Below are 20,225 nucleotides of genomic sequence, written 5' to 3'. Positions count from 1 at the left end.
TCAGAGTTCCAGGAAGAATCTCCACAGCCGGGTCTGCAAGGGTGTCTTGAACTTTTAAATGCAAATGTGGTTGGAATCGATGGTTTTTTGAAACTGTGTAATATGGTGAGTGCTGCCAATACAGCATAATTACCCTGGACCCATGGGAGCAGGAATCCTTTTGATGAGAACTGACTTTGCCCGGATGAAAGGAGGCCTTGCCTGTGAACAGGCCGGGGAGGGATCCTTTCATATTCTGAGAAGAGGCTGCTGGGGCTGCATGATGTCAGTGGCCTTTCAACCAAAAGGCCCAGAAACATTCTCCCTCTGAACCGCAGAAAGTGGGGCCATTACTAACCCCTAAGAATCATATCGATTTTAATTACTTTTCCTTTGAATTTACTCAGAAACCAAGCTTGGGAGTGGTTGGGGCTCGTCTGTTTCTTTGCAATTACTTTATAGATAATTTGGAGTATCATTGGAAAGATGCCTTCATGGGGGAAGTAGAGTTATTTTTAGATCACTTGAAATCAACAAAACTTGAGTTTTGTGAAGAGATGTTGGTAGACTTGAGCCTTTGGGAGCCCACGGTCAACTCCTTTGCCTTCTCTTTCTCATTCTGGTGAAGGAGGTCTTTGTAGACACACCTGCCGGTTGCAAGTTTGGGCTCCTGGGAATGGTTTCTCCAAAGTGAAGTCTGATACCCCTGGGTGCCCCTGGGGGCTCGATGGATGAAGCTGACCGCTGGCTTTGCCATGTCGGGATCGGCTGTGATGTTACTCTGAGCCCACCGCCCTCACTTGTTATGGCAGGGGACGCACACGTGGATTTTGTGTCCCGTGGCCGTCTCCTCTTTACTGGAAACAGGAACACGTTCCTTTTTGCACAGAGAAAAAAAGACCCCCTGCACTTCCTTGCTTTTCTGGAAGGAAGCTTCATGTCTTTACTTGACCTCCAGGTGATGTGTGGGTGAGAAACATCTCAAAGGCAGGTTCCTCCTGCCGTTCCTCCCGGATGAGCAGGGCCCCGGTGTTTATCCAGCCAAAACTTTCTGCCCTCTGAGCCCTCAAGGTCTTCTGTACTTCCATTGTAGTTAATAGGAAAAGGATTTTACCAAACATGCCTTTTTTTTTCTCTAAATCCTGGGACTTTCAATTCAACAGCTCCTCATTTGTAACTTGGGCAGCTCCTGAAGACAGACGTCAGTCACTGAGCCTCGAAACTCCACCTTCTCGTCAATAACAAAATCAGTGTGTATAGGACTTTCCAGATTCCCAGAGGGAATCATTACTGGGGTAATTATTTAAAGACATTTCTTTGGAGCATTTTCCCAGAACTGAGATCTGGGAGCCCTACCTCCCAGGTCTGTTTCCTGGGGCTGCTGTAACTGATTACTACACGTTGGGTGGCTTGAAGCAACAGAAATGTGTTCCCTGACAATTCCGGAGGCTGGAAATCCAAACTCAAGGCGTCAGCACCTTGTGCTGTGCTCGCTGCAGGGGTCCCTGTGGGAGGCTCCTTGTGGCCTCTTTCGGCATCTGGGGCTCCAGTGATCCTCTGTGTTTCCTGGCTCGTAGGTGCATCTTTACTTATTCACTTATCTTTGGCTGTGCTGGGTCTTTGCTGCTGCACGGGCTTTCTCTTGTAGCGGCGAGTGGGGGCCGCCCTCTATTGTGGTGCAGGGGCTTCTCATCGCAGGGGCTGCTCCTGTTGCAGACACGGGCCCTGGGGCACACGGGCTTCAGTAGCTGTGGCTCCCGGGCTCAGCTGCTCTGCAGCACGTTGGATCTTCCCGGACCAGGGATCAAACCCCCGTCCCCAGCATCAGGAGGGGGATTCTTAACCACTGGACCAGCAGGCAGTCCCTTGTAGGCGCATCACTGCAGGCTCTCTTTCCATCTTCACATGGTTTTCTTCCTTCTGTGTCTCTGTCTCCTCTTTGTCTCTTATTAAGTGCACTTGTCATTGGGCTTAGGGCCACCATAAATCCAGGATGATCTCATCTTGAGGTCCTTAATTATTTATATCTGCGAAAATCCTTTTTCTAAGTAAGATCACAGTCCCAGGCTCCTGGGTTTAGGACGTGGGCGCATCTTCTCGGGCGCAGCATCTCTGTCTCTCCCGTGTTTTATGTCTGAAGCGCACACAGCAGACACGTCCCTTGGGTGTCACAGGCTTTGGGAGCAGGTGGCAGGGATGCCCTTGCTGCTGCTGCTCAGTCGCTTCAGTCATGTCCAGCTCTTTGCAGCCCCATGGACTGTAGCCCGCCAGGCTCCTCTGTCCATGGGATTCTGCAGGTAGGAATACTGGTGTAGGCAGCCATTCCCTCCAGGGGATTGTACTGACCCAGGGATCAAACCCAGGTCTCTTATGTCTCCTGCACTGGCAGGCAGGTTCTTAACCACTTCCCACCTGGGAAGCCCAAAGAAAGTGTTGGTTGCTCAGTTGTGTCCGACTCTTTGCGACCCCATGGACTGTAGCCCACCAGGCTCCTCTGTCCATGGAATCCTCCAGACAGGAATACTGGAGTGGGTTGCCATTTCCTGCTCCAGGGGATTTTCCCAACCCAGGGATCAAACCTGGGTCTCCTGCTTTGCAGGCAGATTCTTTACCATCTGAGCCACCAGGGAAGGCCATATGGAAGCAGAAAGCCATGTGTAACAGATAGCCACATGCAAGGGTTTCAAACAGTGGGGAATGTGACCAAGTGTTGGTTTAGAAGTCCTCCCCCAGCCCTCAGTGGAGCTGGTGCAGGGACACCCAGGGGAGGGGTGAGTGAGGCTGCAAAGTGGGGGTGGGCTCCAGGCAGGGGGAGAACTCCAGTGCCTTGAAAGACCATCTAATTTACATTCAGAGACTCTCTCAGTTTCACCTCATTAGAAAGGGATGCAACTCGACACAAGGACAGCTTGGTAAATTAACGCATGGAGCTCTGGGAAGACAGGGAGGCTGGATTAAAAGCCCTTAAAAGCCAGTGACTATTCCCCGTGGATGCACTGTTGGACTTCATCAGCCGCAGGCACATCCCAGTGGGGCCAGGGCGGATGGAGGCCACCTGGCAGGGCTGTGCCCCCTGCCCGTCGCTTCCCCGCCCGGGGTGGGGGGCTACACACCCTGCCTGCTTCACCCCCGGGGTGGGGGGGATGTGCACCCTGCCCCTCTGCCCCTCCACCCTGGGTGGGGGGCTGTGTGCCCGCCCGGCCCTCTGTCCCAGCTGGGCTCAGCCTCCGTGCTGACTCTGGCCGCCTTCCCAGCCTGTCCCCACGGTTCTTGCAACACTGGCAGCAGGGGGCCCGGCTGGATTTGCGATGATGACCACACAGAGGGAACTTGGCAGCTCTTCTGAAGGCTGGGCCTCCAAGGCCAGTGTCGCCTCCAGGGTCTGGGTCCGAGGCCTGGGGCCGCCTGACCGACAGCAGCGCTGGCTGCGAGAGGGACAGGCTAGGTCTGACTCCGCTGTCTGTCAGCCGGGACAGTCAGCAGCGTGAGGCCAGGGCCGAGGCAGGGAGCACTGGTCAGCGCTGGGAGGAGAAGACAGGGCTCCTCTGGCCCGTCTGCCAACCCCTGAAGGGAGAGCGGAGTTTTGGCAGAACCCACCATGTGGCCATGTCCTCGGCGGCTCTCAAGGGGGCTCCAAGGAAGGACGCTTTGCTGTCGCGTGTGCTGAGTCCTGACTTTTGGCCTTGTGGGGGCTGCTGAGCGGGGGTCTCTGAGTGGGGTCCGCTGAGTGGGGGCCTCTGAGGGGGGTCGCTGAGTGGGGGCCACTGAGGGGGGCCTCTGAGGGGGAGTCGCTGAGTGGGGGGCCTCTGAGGGGGGTCGCTGAGGGGGGCCTCTGAGGGGGGGGCCTCTGAGGGGGGTCGCTGAGTGGGGACCGCTGAGGGGGGCCTCTGAGGGGGGGTCGCTGAGTGGGGGGCCTCTGAGGGGGGTCGCTGAGGGGGGCCTCTGAGGGGGGTCGCTGAGTGGGGACCGCTGAGTGGGTTCACTGAGTGGGGGCCGCTGAGTGGGGTCGCTGAGTGGGGACCGCTGAGGGGGGGGCCTCTGAGGGGGGTCGCTGAGTGGGGACCGCTGAGTGGGTTCACTGAGTGGGGGCCGCTGAGTGGGGTCGCTGAGGGGGGCCTCTGAGGGGGGGGCCTCTGAGGGGGGTCGCTGAGGGGGGCCTCTGAGGGGGGTCGCTGAGTGGGGACCGCTGAGTGGGTTCACTGAGTGGGGGCCGCTGAGTGGGGTCGCTGAGTGGGGACCGCTGAGGGGGGGGCCTCTGAGGGGGGTCGCTGAGTGGGGACCGCTGAGTGGGTTCACTGAGTGGGGGCCGCTGAGTGGGGTCGCTGAGGGGGGCCTCTGAGGGGGGGGCCTCTGAGGGGGGTCGCTGAGTGGGGCCGCTGAGGGGGGGCCTCTGAGGGGGGCCGCTGAGGGGGGGCCTCTGAGGGGGGCCGCTGAGTGGGGTCGCTGTGTGGGGCGGCTCCAGGCGCGGGGTGGGGCGCTTGTTCTCGCTCACGGCACAGTGCTGGCCTCAGCCCACCCTCGTGGGCCCAGCATGGCGGCTCCTGCACGCCCGGTCCGTGGTGACCAGGGCAGGGAACCCGCACTCTCCTCCGCGAGTGGAGCTGGGGACATGAGAAAGCTCTGGGCCCCGGGCGGTGCCCACGCCCACGGACGGAGGCAGAACTGTCCTGAGCTCATTCTGGAGCCTGGAAGACGGCAGGTTCAGCGGCGAGGCAGGCATCCACAGGCCAGGTGGCGGCTGAGACAGGGGCCTGGCTGCGCCACAGTTCCGTTTCTGACTCGAAATTGCTGTGTGGAAACCACCACAGCAACACAAGCGTGGACGCTCCGAGTCGGCCAGGCGGTCCCTGCGCGCTGAGCGGAGGCTTCGCGGCCTCAGTGTGGACGGCGTCTGTTTTAGGTGAGCTGACCCGGGCCAGCCTGAGCCATGACCAGGCTCAGCCACGGGGTGCCCCCAGAGACCAGGCTGCCGTGAAGCCCACTCGCAGCCCTGCTCCTGGCCTGGCCTCCTCCCCAGCCCCGCCTCGGGCAGGAAGGACACAAGCTGGCCACTTCCTGGCTGTGATTCTCATCTCCTGGGAAAGAAGGCGGAGCTGGGTCTCCTCCGTCACAGTCAGCCTGCCCTGTGTCCTGTGCTGATCCTTAGTCCGGTCACTGTGACCACAGGCTGGATGCTCTCTGCCCCAGGAAGCTGGAGTCGGTCACGGGGGGCGGGTGGGTGCGGGGACATTGGTGGCTCAGTCAGTGTTCCCCTTATTCCTAGCACGTTACCTGCGTCTCGGGATTCCTTTAAATCCATCTTTCTAGGTCCTTCTTCCTCTTCTTTTTTTTCCCCCTAAGTGCCCTTTCATTTCCGAGATTTCTAAATATGGTCATGTACAGCATAGTGACTTATGACTGTAATTGCCAAAAGAGCCCTGGGCACAAAAGGGGATTTGTGGGCTCATGTAACTGAACATGCAGAGTGAGAGTGTTGTCTCTTGCTGGTGGTGAAGGCAGTGCCGCCTGCGGTGGGGACCAGTGGCCCCGTCTCTGCCCTTTTGGGTGTGGGAGACTCTTCGCTGTGCACAGTCCTCACTCCCAGCTGCCGCATCGTGGCCCGTTTCCTCCCCAGATGTCCCGGGTGGGAGTCCCTGGGACCAGGGTGATGGACAAGTACCCTGGGCTTTGGAGAGGACCCTCCTCTCTGGGGGAGGGTCGGAGGTGTGTGTGCACTGGTTGGAGACCAGCCAGGAGTGGGCACACGCTGGCCAGGGCGAGCAGGAACGACTCACCGCTCAGCGATTCTGTGCTGAGCCCCTTGTCTGGTCCTTGCTCCCAGATGCCTAAAGGCGCAGCAGCTCCTCGGCAGGCTTTCTGTGGCATCAATTTCTTTTAAAGATGACATTAGTGTCAGCAGGCATCCTGGCAGTTTTGGACATCATCCTTCTGTTCAGTGAGTGCTGCCCTAAAATGAAACCATTTTGAGCAGGATCGATAGAGTTATTAGGAATTATCTTCCTAGACTCAGAATGAAAGTGCTATCGATCCCTGTGTCCATTCCAGGTCACTGGGGCTGAAGCCGGGCAGGATTGTGGGGGCACTCAGAATCCTCGTGATGGAGCTCTGTGTTTGAAGCCTGGATACAGGAAATTTCAGAAGAGGATGGTGCTGTGCCTGACGGCGGGTTGGCTTGACAGACCCCGGAGTTGCAAAGGTATTCTATGTTTTCTTCAAGCAGCTATACTCTTTAAGCTTTTACGTTTAGGCTTGTGATATGTTTTGAATTAATTTTTGTTTACAGCATGTGGTAAGGGTCGAGAAATTTATTTTCGTGTGAATATCTGGTCCTTCTGAGATGGTTTTGTATAAAGACTTTCCTTTTCATATATGATCTCTTCTGTGCCTTTGAACCTACTTTTGCTCTATTTTGTTTCCTTGATGTATTTGTTGGTATTTTATGTCAGTGTCACGCTGCCTTGATTACTGGAGCTTTGTAGTAAGTATTGAAGTCAGGTAGCAAGTCTGCCAACATTATTTTCTTTTTCTAAAATTGTTTTGGCATTTGAAAATTGTTTTGGCATTTCCTTACAAATTTTAGAACCAGCTTGTAAATTTCCATATATAAGCCAGCTGTGCTTTTGATTGGGATTATGTTAAATTTATAGAGGAATTTTGGGAGTGATTGACATTCTTAACAATATTGAGTCTTCAAAGCCATGAACATGGGTCATCTCTTCACTTATTTAGGTCTTAGTTAATGTCTCTCTTACTTAAAGCCCACCAGGGCTTCTCTGGTGGCTCAGCTGGTAAAGAATCCGCCTGCAATGCAGGAGACCTGGGTTTGATCCCTGGGTTGGGAAGATTCTCCTGGAAAAGGGAAAGGCTACCTACTCCAGTATTTTGGCCTGGAGAATTCCATGGACTGTATAGTCCATGGGGTCACAAAGAGTTGGACACGACTGAGCGACTTACACTTTCATGTCTCTCAGTAATATTTTAAGTGAACAGGTATTACATACACTTGTGAATTTATTGCTAAGTATTTTGTTTTCTGATGTTATTGCAAAAATAGTTTTAAAAATTTAATTTTCCAGTTGTTGCTGGTGGTAGTGGTGGTTCAGTCGCTAAGTCGTGTCTGACTCTTGTGACCCCATGGACTGTAGCCTGCCAGGCTCCTCTGTCCACGGGATTTTCCAGGCAAGAATACCGGAGTGGATTGACATTTCCTTCTCCAGGGGATCTTCCCAACTCAGGAATCGAGCCCGGGTCTCCTGCATTGCAGGCAGATTCTTTACCGACTGAGCTATGAGGGAATTGTTGCTAGGATACAAAATTATAGCCTATTGTATTTTAAACGTGTTCTGGGACCTTGCTAATTCATCTTTTAGTTCTAGTAATTTTATGAATTCCTAAGGATTGTCTCTGTAAGTGGTGAGATTACATGCAAATAGATGGTTTTACTTCTTTTTTCTAATCCCTATGGGTTTTTTTTTTTTGCTTTTTCTTGTCTGATCACAGTGGCTAGGACTTCTAGATTCATAACTGAGTGTGTGTCCCGAGAGCGGAGCCGAGGGTGTTGCCTTATTCCCTACATTAGGGGGAGTATTCAGTCTTTTAACATTGGGTGGTATAACTGTTGTATTTGCTGGGTTTTTTTAAATCTCTTTAGCAGATTAGACATGTTCCTTTCTATCCCTAGTTTGCTGAGATTCTAAAAATCATGAATGATTGTTGCATTTTGTTAAATGATCAAATGCTTTTTTCATGTCTATTGTAATAATCATGTGATTTTCTTTTATTCTGTTAATAACACAACTTATTGCTTTTCTAAACCAACCATATCTTCTTGGGTAATTCTCACATGGTCATAAGATATTATCTTCTTTATATATGCTAATATTTTGTTAAGGAAATATGTATGTATTGTGACTTTTTTCTGTGATTTTCTTTTATTGTAGTATACTTTTAAGTTATTGTATTAGAATTATGCTGGTCTCATATAATGGATTGGAAAATGTTCCCCACTCTTATTTTCTGAAAGAATTTGTACAAGAGTGCTGTTATTTTCTTCTTTAACATATACAAGGCTATTCAGATTTTATGCTTCATCTGTGTCAAATTTGGTAAGCTACACATTTTTCACAAATTTGTTCATTTCATCTAAGTCACCAAATTTGTTGGCAAAAACTTATTCAAATACTCCTTTATCTTTCCTTTTAAAATCTGTAGGTTCTATAGTAATACTCCATACTTCATTCCTGAAATTGATAATTTCCTCTTTCTTTCTTTCTTTAAACCAGTACAGCTAGGGGTTTATAAATTTTATTGGTCTTGTTTGTTTTCTGTTTCATTGATTTTATTATTTCCTTCCTCTGTTTAAGTTCACTTTGCTCTAGTTTTATACTAGGTTCTTGGGTTATATGCTTATCCATTAATTTTTCAACTGTTTTTATTTTCTAACATAGACATTTGAAGTTATAAATCTCAGCATATTCCAAAAATCATGAGTTGTATTTTCATTGTTATTTGCTGTGAATATTTTCTGAATTTCCCTTATGTTTTCTTCTATGAGAAGAATTTTCACACATTAACAGTTTTTTGAAATATCCTATTATTAATTTCTAATTTAATTCCACGTTGGTCAGAGAACATACTATATGATTTTAACCCTTTCACATTTAATAGGTCTTATTCTATTGGACTGTGTAGTGTGTCCTGGTGAACATTCTAGGTGGACTTACAAAGAATGTGTATTATGCAGTTTCTGGTTGTAGTAAAGAGTAAATCTATAAAGCTTTACTCATTTTTAATCTATTTGTTTTATGTATGAGGGAAGGAAATTTAAAATCTTCAACAGTCCTTTTGGAATTGTCTATTCTTTTAATTCTATCAATTTTTTGCTGCATAGAGTTTGAAATTCTATTAGGTACATGCATATTTAAGATTGTTTTGTTTTCCTGTTTCTTCACACGTCTTGTATTTTTGGATTGTATCCTGCACCTTGTTAGTGTTATGTCTTAGGGACTTGGGATTTTTTTCTGTGTCTCCAGAGAGTACTTATTTTCCTTGTGAAGCAGGCCGTGTATGTGGCTCAACTCAACCTTCAAATCCTGTCTGTCTTGCAGTGTGAATAGCTCACATCCAGGTCCAGTCCTGTTAGTCTTAGCAGGGCCACCTTGGGCCTGCCCTGTGTCTGTGTTGTTCAGCGGTCAGCAGAGACGTGGGTTGAGTTTATACACAGAGGACCTTCTCCTGTCCTGGCTGTGTCCTCTCCAGGATTTCCCACATATTCTCCAGTGAGTGTGGTTGCCCCAAACTCTTTACTCTGGTTCTTCAAGTCAGAGAGACTGAGGATTTGCTGTTGAAGCTTAGCTGCCCTGGATGTCTCAGATTTGGACCTACACTTAGACCAAAAGTCATATAAATGGGAGATCCACCTCATGCAAAGATGCTGAAGGGCTCAGCCCTGGGCTCCAGCGACCCCATCACACTGCCGTCTGTTGGCACAAGCAGAGAACGTGGACCTGGGGGCCCAAGGGCGGCACTTCACTGATAGGACCGGTGTGTCTGATCCGAGTCTGTGGGCCCCTTTCTTGGTCTCACATAGTCGTCCCTGAGGGCCCGCTTTCCTGCTCTGAGGATGCAATAGTCAGGATATGCAGGTCTTCCTCCTCCTGCGATGGAGCCCCACATTCTCATAAACCATCGTAAGTTGAAATATGTTTACAATCTCTCTCCTCCCAAACATTGCAGCTCTGTCTGGCCTCCACCACATGTGCTCAGAACACTGACGTTAGCCTACAGTTGGACAAAACAAAGCCTGTAATGAAGTGGTGACCCTCCTGTGTAACTTACTGGGTCCTGCACTAAGGTGAACAGCACAGCGGCTGTCTGGGTCCTGGATGGCTGGAAGTGTGCTGGTTTTCCACCCTGAGATCACGGGGCTGACCGGGAGCTGCAGCTGCTGCCCAGCATTAGGAGAGAGGTTGGGACCTCATCTCTCCAGCCCCAGAAAAGATTCAAATTCAAAACCTGAACTCCGTGGTTTCTACTGTATGCATAGCGCTTGCACACCATCGTGAAGTCAGAAAATCCTAACCTTAACCACAGCTTCCCTGGTGGCTCAGATGGTAAAGAGTCTTTCTGCAAAGCAGGAGACCCACGTTCGATCCCTGGGTCAGGAAGACCCCCTGGAGAAGGAATGGCAACCCACGCCAGTATTCTTGCCTGGAGAATCCCGTGGACAGAGGAGCCTGGTAGGCTACAGTCCATGGGATACCAAAGAGTTGGACCGACTTCACTTTCACTTTCAGCCACAAGTCGGGGACCGTCCTGGGTGGGGCTGAACTTCTGGAAAGAAGCCTCATTCATCACTTTCTTCCCAGGAGAACCAGCGCCTTGCTCAGATAAAGCATTTTTAGAGATCTTCTCTGCTACATTAAAGAAATGGTTTGAGAATTTGTCTGGATCTAAATTTCACTTTGATCTCACTTTTATCTGACAAGGCAGGCCTGGCAGGGTCACGTGCCAGGGTTACCTCCTGGACTGGTCACCGTCACCGAGGAGCAGATTGGTGGGGTGTTCTGCGGCCTTCACTCCAGGTGTGAGCTATCTGAGTTGACATCACTGCCAACCTGGAAGCTGTAATCACACTGGGTCTGAGAGCTGCTGAGACCCACATCATTTTCCTGATTAATATGCTGGTGAGACAAAGAAGAAGCTCATTTTGGGGAAAGTCGGAGGCAGATGGAGCCTAGTGGGGACACACAATTAGGAGCAATTTATAATTTTCATCAAGTGTCAGATTTCAGAGACCGTTCAGTCCAAGCTGGAACTCCAGGCAGAGCGTCCATCTGAAGCTGGTTTTCCAGGGGCCTTCCTTGTGTTTCTCTTTAAAATTCATTAGCTAAGTTCTGGCTGCACTGGGTCTTCGTGCTGGGCATGGGCTTTCTCTAGTTGCAACAAGCAGGGGTTACTCTCTGTGTGAGCTTTTCACTGGTGGCTTCTCTTGTTGGGGAGCACAGTCTCTAGGGCGTGCGGGCTTCAGTAGTTGTGGCGTATGGGCTTAGTTGCTCTGAGGCATGTGGGATCCTCCCGGAACAGTGATCAAACCTGTGTCTCCTGCATTGGCAGACAGATTCTTATCTATGGACCACCAAAGAAGTCCCTCACCTGTTTTTTGACCTCACTTTCCAGATGATGGATGAGAAAAAAGTCATTGAGGGATGGGCTTTGCTTTTCAGGGGAGGCGTGGGAAGTGGGCTGCAGCCATTCTGTCATCGTGAGGGGAAAGCCTGCCTAAGAACGGAGACATAAACCAGAGCTGGGATGAGGGAGAAGCCAGTGGGGCCCAGGGGTACAGAGTTTAAGGAGGTGTCACTCTCAGGGTCGTGCAAGTCAGGTCGGTGCTGACAGCACCATTGAAAGCAGACTCGAGGGAGGGAATACAAGAATTCCTGATGAGGTCGTCTAAGTTGCTGGATCCCACCGTACCTGAAGCCATTCACACCTGGATTATTCAGAGTGTGAGCCCGTATGTTTTCTTTTGCTCAAGCCAGTTTGAATTGGATTCTCTGCCTCTGCAGCCAACAGAACCCTTGTAACACACCGGCCCCCTGTGTTACTCCCCAATGAGTTGGAAGGGTGCTCTAGACCCTCCCCAGAGTCTGCTTGAGGGTCTCATTTGAAGTCCCAGCATCAGATGCAAATCTCCCAAGGTCTATACATCATCCCTCCAGAGGCTACTATAAATACACCCCCTGTAAGCCGGCCTGTTCTCCTCTGTGATCCCCACAGTGGGGGACTCTCCTGTGAGCCGGGCATCTCCTGTGAGCTGGGTGTATCCCAGGAAAGAGCTGGGAGATTACAGAGATGAGGGGTCAGGTCGAGAAGTGCTGCTTGAACTTCAGAGAAGCCCCAGGAAAGAGAGACAACAGGTGGTTATTAGGAAAATGTGTCCGATGATCTCAAGCCTGAGATGGGCAGAAGGCCTGTGGCTTCAGAATGAGGTTCAGTTTTCCAAGCGCTGGAGGTTCTGGGGTTCCCATCGTCATGATGATGCATGGGATCTCCAGGCGAGGATACTGGGCCTGGAGATGGGCCTGCCTTTCTGTGAACATCCGGCCTCCCATGCCCTGCCCGGGTCATGCAGGACCTAGTTTGGCCTTGGTGGAGGACATTTTCCATAGTTTGTCCCTTCTCCACACCCCTACCTCCAAGTCAGGCTTCTGAGCTCACAGACGATATATTTAGAATACAAGTTTATGATGTGATAAACATGTAAGAACATTCGTGAACTATCCTGTATTGGAGAATTACAGAGAAAACCAGAGTTCCCTAGAGTAGATGCAATAATGGCCCCTAAAGAAGTCCTCATCTTGATCCCTCAAACCTGTGAATATGGGACCTTCCAGGGCAAAGGTCACTTTGCAGGTGTAAGACTCAAGATGGGGAGGTTAACCTGCATTATCTGGGTGAGCCCACTGTCATCACAAGGGGCCCTATAGGAGGGGGCATGTGGGCAGAGTCTGAATTGGAGCAGAGGGCAGAGCGGTGTGGGGAAGGGCCAGGAGCCAAGGATGCAGGTGTCCTCTGGGGACTGGAAAGGCAAGGACACGAGTTTCCATGAAGCCTCCGGAAAGTACCAGTCCTGCCAGGGGCTTGGATTTAGGACTCCAGAACTGTAGCAGAATACATTGGTGTTGCTTTAAGCCACTAGTTTGTGATATTCTGTTACAGCAGCCACAGGAAGCCCATACGTTTGCCCTGCTGGTCGGTAGGGAGGCTGCATGTGCCTGGTAAATGCACCCACAGATGCCACAGGAAATGAGAGAGGACCTCGGTACCCGGCTGGACCGCAAGGGGCCCGAGGTCCTGGCCACAGGTCTGCCCTCCGGAAGCCACAGGGGTGTCCTGACGTCCAGACAGGTGTCCTGACTGCACCTGGCTGTGCAGTGGGGATTGAGGGGGGTTCACAGCCTGGCTCTTCCTGCTCTGCTCCTGGGTTTGAGGCATCCACACTGGTGGCGTCTCCCTCTTTGGAAGAAGTGGTCTCTGATGCTCGGAGAGGCACTGCTGGATAGGATAATACATCGCAATCTGAGAAATTTCTGTGGCAGATTAAAAGTAAGACAGGGATCTTGGTGTGCAATCAGAAACACAGAGGGTGGCGTCCAAGCCTTTGTTGTTGTCCAGCCACTAAGTCGTGTCTGACTCTTGGCAACCGCATGGACTGCAGCACACCGAGCTTCCCTGTCCCCTACTATCTCCCGGCGTTTGCTCAAACTCATGTCTGTTGAGTCAGTGATGCCATCCAACCATCTCATCCTCTGTCTTCCCCTTCTCCTCCTGCCATCAATCTTTGCCAGCATCAGGGTCTTTTCCAATGAGTTGGCTCTTCGCATCAGGTGGCCTAAGTATTAGAGCTTCAGCATCAGTCCTTCCAATGGATATTCGGGGTTGATTTCCTTTAGGGTTGACTGGTTGGATCTCTCTGCTGTCCAAGGGCCTCTCCAGAGTCTCAGCCCGCACGATGTGAGATCCCACTCTGTCACCCTCCTCTCCATGTGCCCCTCCTGCACTGATGAGTGGGATTTACTTCTCTGTTGTTCGAGCCTCCTTGAGGAGAAATCCTCCATGACATGTCCCCATCCCATCTATGTGGAAATCACAATAAACAGATTTTGTGTCATCTATTTATGCAAAACACTGAGTTTAGATTGCTCACTGAAATTGAACTCTCCAGCAAACACTTGCTTTGTGGCCCGCAGGGTGGCACGTGGGGAAGACGTGTAGCTAATGGTACAGCGAACACTGGGGAGCTCGGGTCTCATGGTCGTTGTGTTATGGTCAATCCAAGCCTAATATCCTCTTTCATAGTATTTTCTGCTGCCCTAAATCTTCCCTCTGAAAAGCAATAACGCAAGGCCATCAGCCATCAGTTTATGAGGAAACCATCCTGCCTAAAGCACCACTGATTACTGGACGAGGGCACTGCTGGCTTGTCGGGGGCAGTGTGACTCACTGGAATGACCTGGACCATAGCCGGAGATGGACCCCTGCCCGGCGTGTCGTTAAGATGAGCGAGTGGGCTGCTGGGACAGGTGGACTGTCCTGGGTTCTGGCATCCTGTCTGCAGGGAGGCACCTTGCAGGAGAGAGGAGGGCCGGGCGTTGCGCTGGGGACAGGCTGGCCCAGCGCTCGTGCAGAGTCTCAGAGGAGGGTGGGAGTCCGAGGCTGCACCCGCCCCAGACGCGAGGGAGCGTGAAATGCCACAGAGCCCAATTCACTGTCCTGGGGTGAGAAGTGAAGTCTGTGCTTTTCTCCTTCCTGCAGAGGATGGCTGGAGATGGGAATTTTAAGGCATTGGCTCAGATAAGCTTAGGAAACTGGAGACCTTACAAAGGACAGAAGTGACACTGGCCCCTGCGTCAGTCCACTCGGGCTGCCAGAGGACCAAGACGGGGCGGCTCAAGCGCCGGAGATCTAGTCCCCATGGCTCTGGAGGCTGGAGGCCTGAGGTCCAGGTGCTTGGAGCTGGTTCCGCCTGAGGCCTCTCTCCCTGGCGTGTAGACAGCCTCCTTCTCCACGTCCTCGGGTGGTCTTGCCCGTGTGCATGGTGTCCCTGTATATATCTATGGGGCTTCCCAGGTGGTGCTAGTGGTAAAGAACCCACTTGCCAAGCAGGAGACGTAAGAGACCCGGGGGTCCAACCCCTGGTTCAGGAAGATCCCCTGGAGGAGGGCATGGCAACTCAGTCCAGCATTCTTGCCTAGAGAATCCTATGGACAGAGGAGCCTTGTGGGTTACAGTCCCTGGGGTCGCAAAGAGTTGGGCACGACTGAAGGGACTTAGCAGGCACGTGAGTGTGTATCAGTTCAGTTCAGTCGCTCAGTTGTGTCCGTGTGTGTATATACACACACATACTGTGACCTTTTCATTTCTACCACATGATATTCTTTTCTTTAATCCTCTTAATTCAAATCTCAGCTAAATCACTGCTCTTGTTTTCCAGTTGGCCTGTAGTATTTTTCACTGAGATGCTCCCTTTTATGGTCCCTGATGTTGTCTCAGGGTATCTTCTGTCACACAGAGCTGACCTGCAGTAGCTCCAGCCTATTGCATAGTTACACATTTGTCTGATGGATACTGTAATATGTCTCACCTTTTCTCTTAGCTGGTGTAATAGAGAAGGTGTGATAGAGAAGAGATCCCTGAAGAGAGGAAACATATGAGCTGAAGGTGTCAGACATAAAAACGCTGAATTTTCGGTTGTCATTACATTCAATAAAATGCATTAAGGTGGCTCTTTGAATTTTGCCAGAATTGTGGAATCTGTACTCTGGGTGAGTTAAGATTTGGGTTGTAGATGTGTGCCCATCAACCACATTTTTGTCATCAGTATCAATTCAATCTGTTATATTTTATGGGGATGCAGTCTTTTACTCTCTCCTCCTTTAGATCCAAGAAAAAATCCCAAGCTGTGTGGTTTATCCTGTGTTTCACAAGCCGATATGTCTGTTCTTTCTGAGAAATCCTGGGGGTCCAGGTATTTCTGTCTCCCTAGTTGACAATCATGCCTGCTAGCATTTTAAGGACACTTCTGGTCTGGAGTTGATCTCACATCACTAGTCCTGGAATCTAGGAGTCAGAGTAAGTCATGTTATAATTTTTTAAATTAAATAAATTTTTTTTCTTGTAAAATACACATAAATGAAATTTAACACTGTAATCATTTTTAAGTGTCCAGTTCAATGGCATTAAGTACATTCACAGTGTTTTGCAATCAGCTCCCTCATCTGTCCATGGACCTTTCTCATCTTCCCAAACAGACTCTGCCCATCAATTCCCCTAAGTAGTCTTTTAGATTTGCTCACCAAAGGACATTTGTACAGCTGCTAGTGTGTGAACGCTCACTTCTGTCGGCACTAAACACAGTAAGGGTGGATGGCCATCCTGGGGTGTGAGGACACAACCCTGGCGTATCAGTGAGGCTGGTGAGGCTCAGGAGGGGCCCACCTGTGTCCCTGTCCATCCGGCCCCACCAACTGGTGCTTAACCTCTCTGCCTGCATCTTGCATTCTGGGAGGCTGCAATGCTGATAGCATCTTCCTTCCAGGTAGCGAGAATCAGATTGTTTTCCCGTGTAGGCGTGCATTCAGCAGGTGATTGGTACATGGCTTTGGAAACACATACCAGAAGCAGAGCTGTCAAGCCAAGAAGTGTTTCACCAACGTGTGCTCCTCGAGGCAGGGTGGGGCCTGGTCCCTGAACTCTGCTCTTCCTCCAAACATGGGATTCCAGACCCCGAGGACTCATGACTGTGCCTGTGGGGACTCTGGGCAGAGGGGACGCACAGCGTCCACCCTGCTCTCAGTCCAAGGAGCTTTCCTTGCTCTTCCCCAGTCACTGGACCCCTGACCCCTGGCCTGTGCCCCTCCCACGGAAATATCAGCTCTTCCTTGCAGACCTGGGTAATGACTGGGGCAGGCCATCACAGGGACAGTGGCCATCGGGCAATTGACTGGCCAGTTTTGCTGTGCTGAAAGCAAATGGGTCTTTAAATGGGAGCTTTTAAAAGACTTGTCATGGAGTGAGTTGACCTTTGGTTCTAGGATTTGCTGCCACAACCTTTATTATCCGCCAAGGAGGCAGTGCTCAGGCTGGCCGTGCCTGCTGGCTGGAGGGGGTGAGAGATGGTTTCTGCTGAGGCTTGGCATGCAGGTGCAGTGCCAACCTGAGGCCTCAACGCTCTTTCCTTAAACGGCTGTGGGGTTGGGGGTGGACCCCGAGGAGCAGACTCAGGAGAACGAATCTGGAATCCAATACAATGGATGAAGGAAGCTGACGCAGTCAGAGACCTTGTCAAGGAGAATTGCTGGGTGGACTCTGGACCCCAGCCTGTGAAATAAGTGGTCTCGATGTTCTTTTAAGAAAGGATCCATTCACATCCATTCCGCAGAATCCACATTCTGAAACAGTTCTGCTAGCCATCCCTCCTCTGAACACATGTCCATTTGCCAGATTATAGTGCCCTGTGCTCTTCCAGGAAGGACTGATGTTGAAGCTGAAACTCCAATACTTCTGCCACCTGGTGTGAAGAGCCGACTCATTTGAAAAGGCCCTGATGCTGGGAAAGACTGAAGGTGGGAGAAGAAGGGGACGACAGAGGATGAGATGGTTGGATGGCATCACCGACTCAATGGACGTGAGTTTGGGTAAACTCCAGGAGTTGGTGATGGACAGGGAGGCCTGGGGTGCTGCAGTCCGTGGGGTCACAAGGAGTTGGAGACGACTGAGCGACTGAACACGACTGAGTCACTGAACTGCAGTTCCCTGTGTCTCTCTGCCAGTCAGAGACTCCACTAACTTATAGTCTTAGCCTCTGTCATCTTTGGCCACAGCCAGCACACCAGCCAATGTGATTTAGTCAAGGGAACATGAGGATTCACACATATCTCAACATAATAAAGGCCATTGTATTCTAGCCTTTAGCTAACGCCATCCTTAGTGGTGAAAGGTTGAAAGCTTTTCCTCTAAGATCAGGAACAAGATGAGGGTGCCTGCTCTCACCACACCTATTCAGCATAGTGTGGGAAGTCCTTGCCACAGGATCAGGAACAAGATGAGGGTGCCTGCTCTCACCACACCTATTCAGCATAGTGTGGGAAGTCCTTGCCACAGGATCAGGCGAGAAAAGGAAAGGAAAGGTATCAGAAATGCAAAGTGAGAGATTGTCTATATTTGCAGATGATGTGATTGAATATACAGAACATTCCAAAGGCTCAACCAAAAAAACCCAGTTATATCTAATCAAAGAATTCAGTAACGTTGTAGGACACAAATTAATATAGAAATCAGTAGAGTTTCTATACAATAACAGTGAATTTTCTGAAAAAGAAGTAGTCAATTTCATTTTAATAGCATCAAAAATAATAGAATGCTTATAAATAAATTTATCCAAGGAAGTGGAAGACCTTTACTCTGAAAACTTACCGAAGACATGGATAAAAGGAATTGAAGAAGGCACAAATAAATGGAAAGGTGTCTTGTGTTCATAGATTGGAAGAACTAATATTGTTAAAATCTCAATACTACCAAAAGCCACCTATAGATTCAATGCAACATTTGTGAACCCTAGTGTAAATCTAGGGACATTGGGTGATGCTGATGTGTTAATGTAGATTCATCAGTTGTAGCAAATGTCTGATTCTGGTGGGGATTTTGATAGTGGAGGAAGGTATGCATATGTAGAAGCAGGAGAAATCTTTAGCTTCCTTTCAACTTTGCTGTGAACCTAAAATCACTCTAAAAATCAAAGTTTATTAAAAATATAAAAATGAGTTTAGGTACTCCAGAGAAACAGAATCAACAGGAATGTGTATTTATGTACAGAGAGGGAGAGGGACCAGGAAAGAGAGAAACAGAGAGTTATTTTAATGAACTGGCTCACGCGGCTCTGGAGGTTGGCATGACTGAAATCCACAGGGCTGGCCGGCAGGCTGGGGACCCAGGGACGAGACAGCATTGCAGGTCCGTCTTGGGGCCATCTGGAGCAGAATTCCTTCTTCCTCGGGGGACCTCAGTCTTACTCGTAAGATCTTCAACTGATTGGATGAGGGAGGCCTGCTGCACAGGGGGGCTGATCTGCTTTACTTGATGACCCAAATGTTAATCTCATCCTGAAAACAGCTTCACGGTGACCTGGGTTGGCATTTGACCTGACAGCTGAGCATGGTGGTCTTGCCAAGATGACCATTACGGCAGTCGGCAAATGTGATATCATCTCCCATTTGTGGCCTGGGTTCATAAACGTGAGGAAGTTACCTTTGCATATTTTTCCAAATGAAAACTTTTTTTTCTGATCCTAAAAATTATAATACATCTTCATGTATTTAACTGTGAAGGTCAGTAAGGAATGTAGAAGTAGAAGGCCACTCTCATACTTCTCTTTCCAGAAGAGCCGCTATTCACATCTCTTCTAAGCAAATAGGCATACAGGCCTACACGTGTGCACACACACATGCACGCATGCACACACACATGCTTTAATTGAAACAAAATTAAATTATGCTTATGCTTGTTGCATAAGCAGTCCTCTTCTGTCTTTGCTGGGCAGAAGCATCACTAACCTACATGATGGATGTTGGTATATATCATTCTTATTAATGGCTGCCTTGGTTTCCATTGAATCAATATGTCATCCTCTATGTAACCAACTGCATAATCAGGGGTATTTAGGGTGTTTCATGTGATTTGAATATATATTTTAAGCAGTTGTCTAATGATCTGCTCAGGACAAATTCCCAGGAAAGGAATGTCTGAGTGCAGGGCCATGCGTGTTATATTTGGATTCCTGTTGCTCAGCTGGCCTGGGGTGTGGTTGCCTCAATTTACAGTCCTGCCAGCAGCCAACTCTGACGGTTTGCCAACATGATACATGGGGAGGGACAGCTGTTGTTCTTTACACTTGAGTCCTTGAAATATATCTGCCATTCTTCTCATGATTTTAAACCCATCTCCTCTGTCCTGCTGACTGCCGTGCGTATAGAACACAGTAAAGAAGGAAGAATGATATTCTCTTTTCAGAATAAAGGAAGGGCATCCGTTATGGACTCAGTGTTTTACATCCAGAAGCGCAGGACTCTAACCGGCGATGTGGAAGGAAGGCGTAGGGAGAACCATGATGACAGCGTCTTTAATTGTCAACACTGAGGTGTGGGAATCTTTGCAGAAATAAAAACCAGGTTGTGAACACTCCCTCTTCAATCAAGACTGCATCTGCAGTCCAGTGCAGAAACGTTGAAAAGCAGCCAGCAGTGGGTAGTGATGATAAAACGGATGGGGGAGATTTATGGTCATTCAGTCCTGAGGAGAATGGGGAGCCCATGAATGCAAAGAGCTGAGGGCATTTAGTTTCAGAACAAGTCTCCTCACCAGTCGTTGAGTTCCCTGTAAGGAGGGAGTGTGTCATGTGCTAAGACGTCTGCTGATCCCGCAGAGAGAGCACTCCTTCCCGAGTGTGAATCTCGTGTGAGCAAATCTGCTCCCTTCTCACCCTGTCTGAGCCGAGCAGACACGGCTCTCAGCAGATGGAGAGAAGGTGGGGCCATGTCTGCCGGTTCCCAACAGGGCCTGAGTCACAGTGACCTCACTGCTCCCCGAACCCTGCATAACCCTGAGGCCTCGCCCCCTCCTTGGTGCTTTATTTTTTATTTTTATTGAGATCTAGTTGATATGGAGGTCCCAGGTGGCACCAGTGGTAA

General features: G+C 49.9%; 1 long non-coding RNA gene across 1 annotated transcript in view; it reads left to right on the top strand.

Moving 5' to 3' along the window:
- The window catches only part of LOC145539268 (uncharacterized), a 30,608-nt gene extending 10,897 nt beyond the window's left edge, over nt 1-19,711 (top strand). The window contains exons 3-5 of the long non-coding RNA XR_014077680.1: nt 6,025-6,175; nt 17,009-17,167; nt 19,549-19,711. This is a non-coding gene — a long non-coding RNA (uncharacterized LOC145539268). The remainder of the gene's footprint in view (nt 1-6,024; nt 6,176-17,008; nt 17,168-19,548) is intronic.
- Nucleotides 19,712-20,225: the final 514 nt, after the last annotated feature.

Source organism: Giraffa tippelskirchi, chromosome 2, assembly GCF_054371585.1.
Source record: "Giraffa tippelskirchi isolate mGirTip1 chromosome 2, T2T-mGirTip1v1.2.pri, whole genome shotgun sequence".
Lineage (NCBI taxonomy): Eukaryota > Metazoa > Chordata > Mammalia > Artiodactyla > Giraffidae > Giraffa > Giraffa tippelskirchi.
The sequence above is the reverse complement of the archived record's forward strand: the minus strand, read 5'-3'. Positions and strand labels throughout refer to the sequence as shown.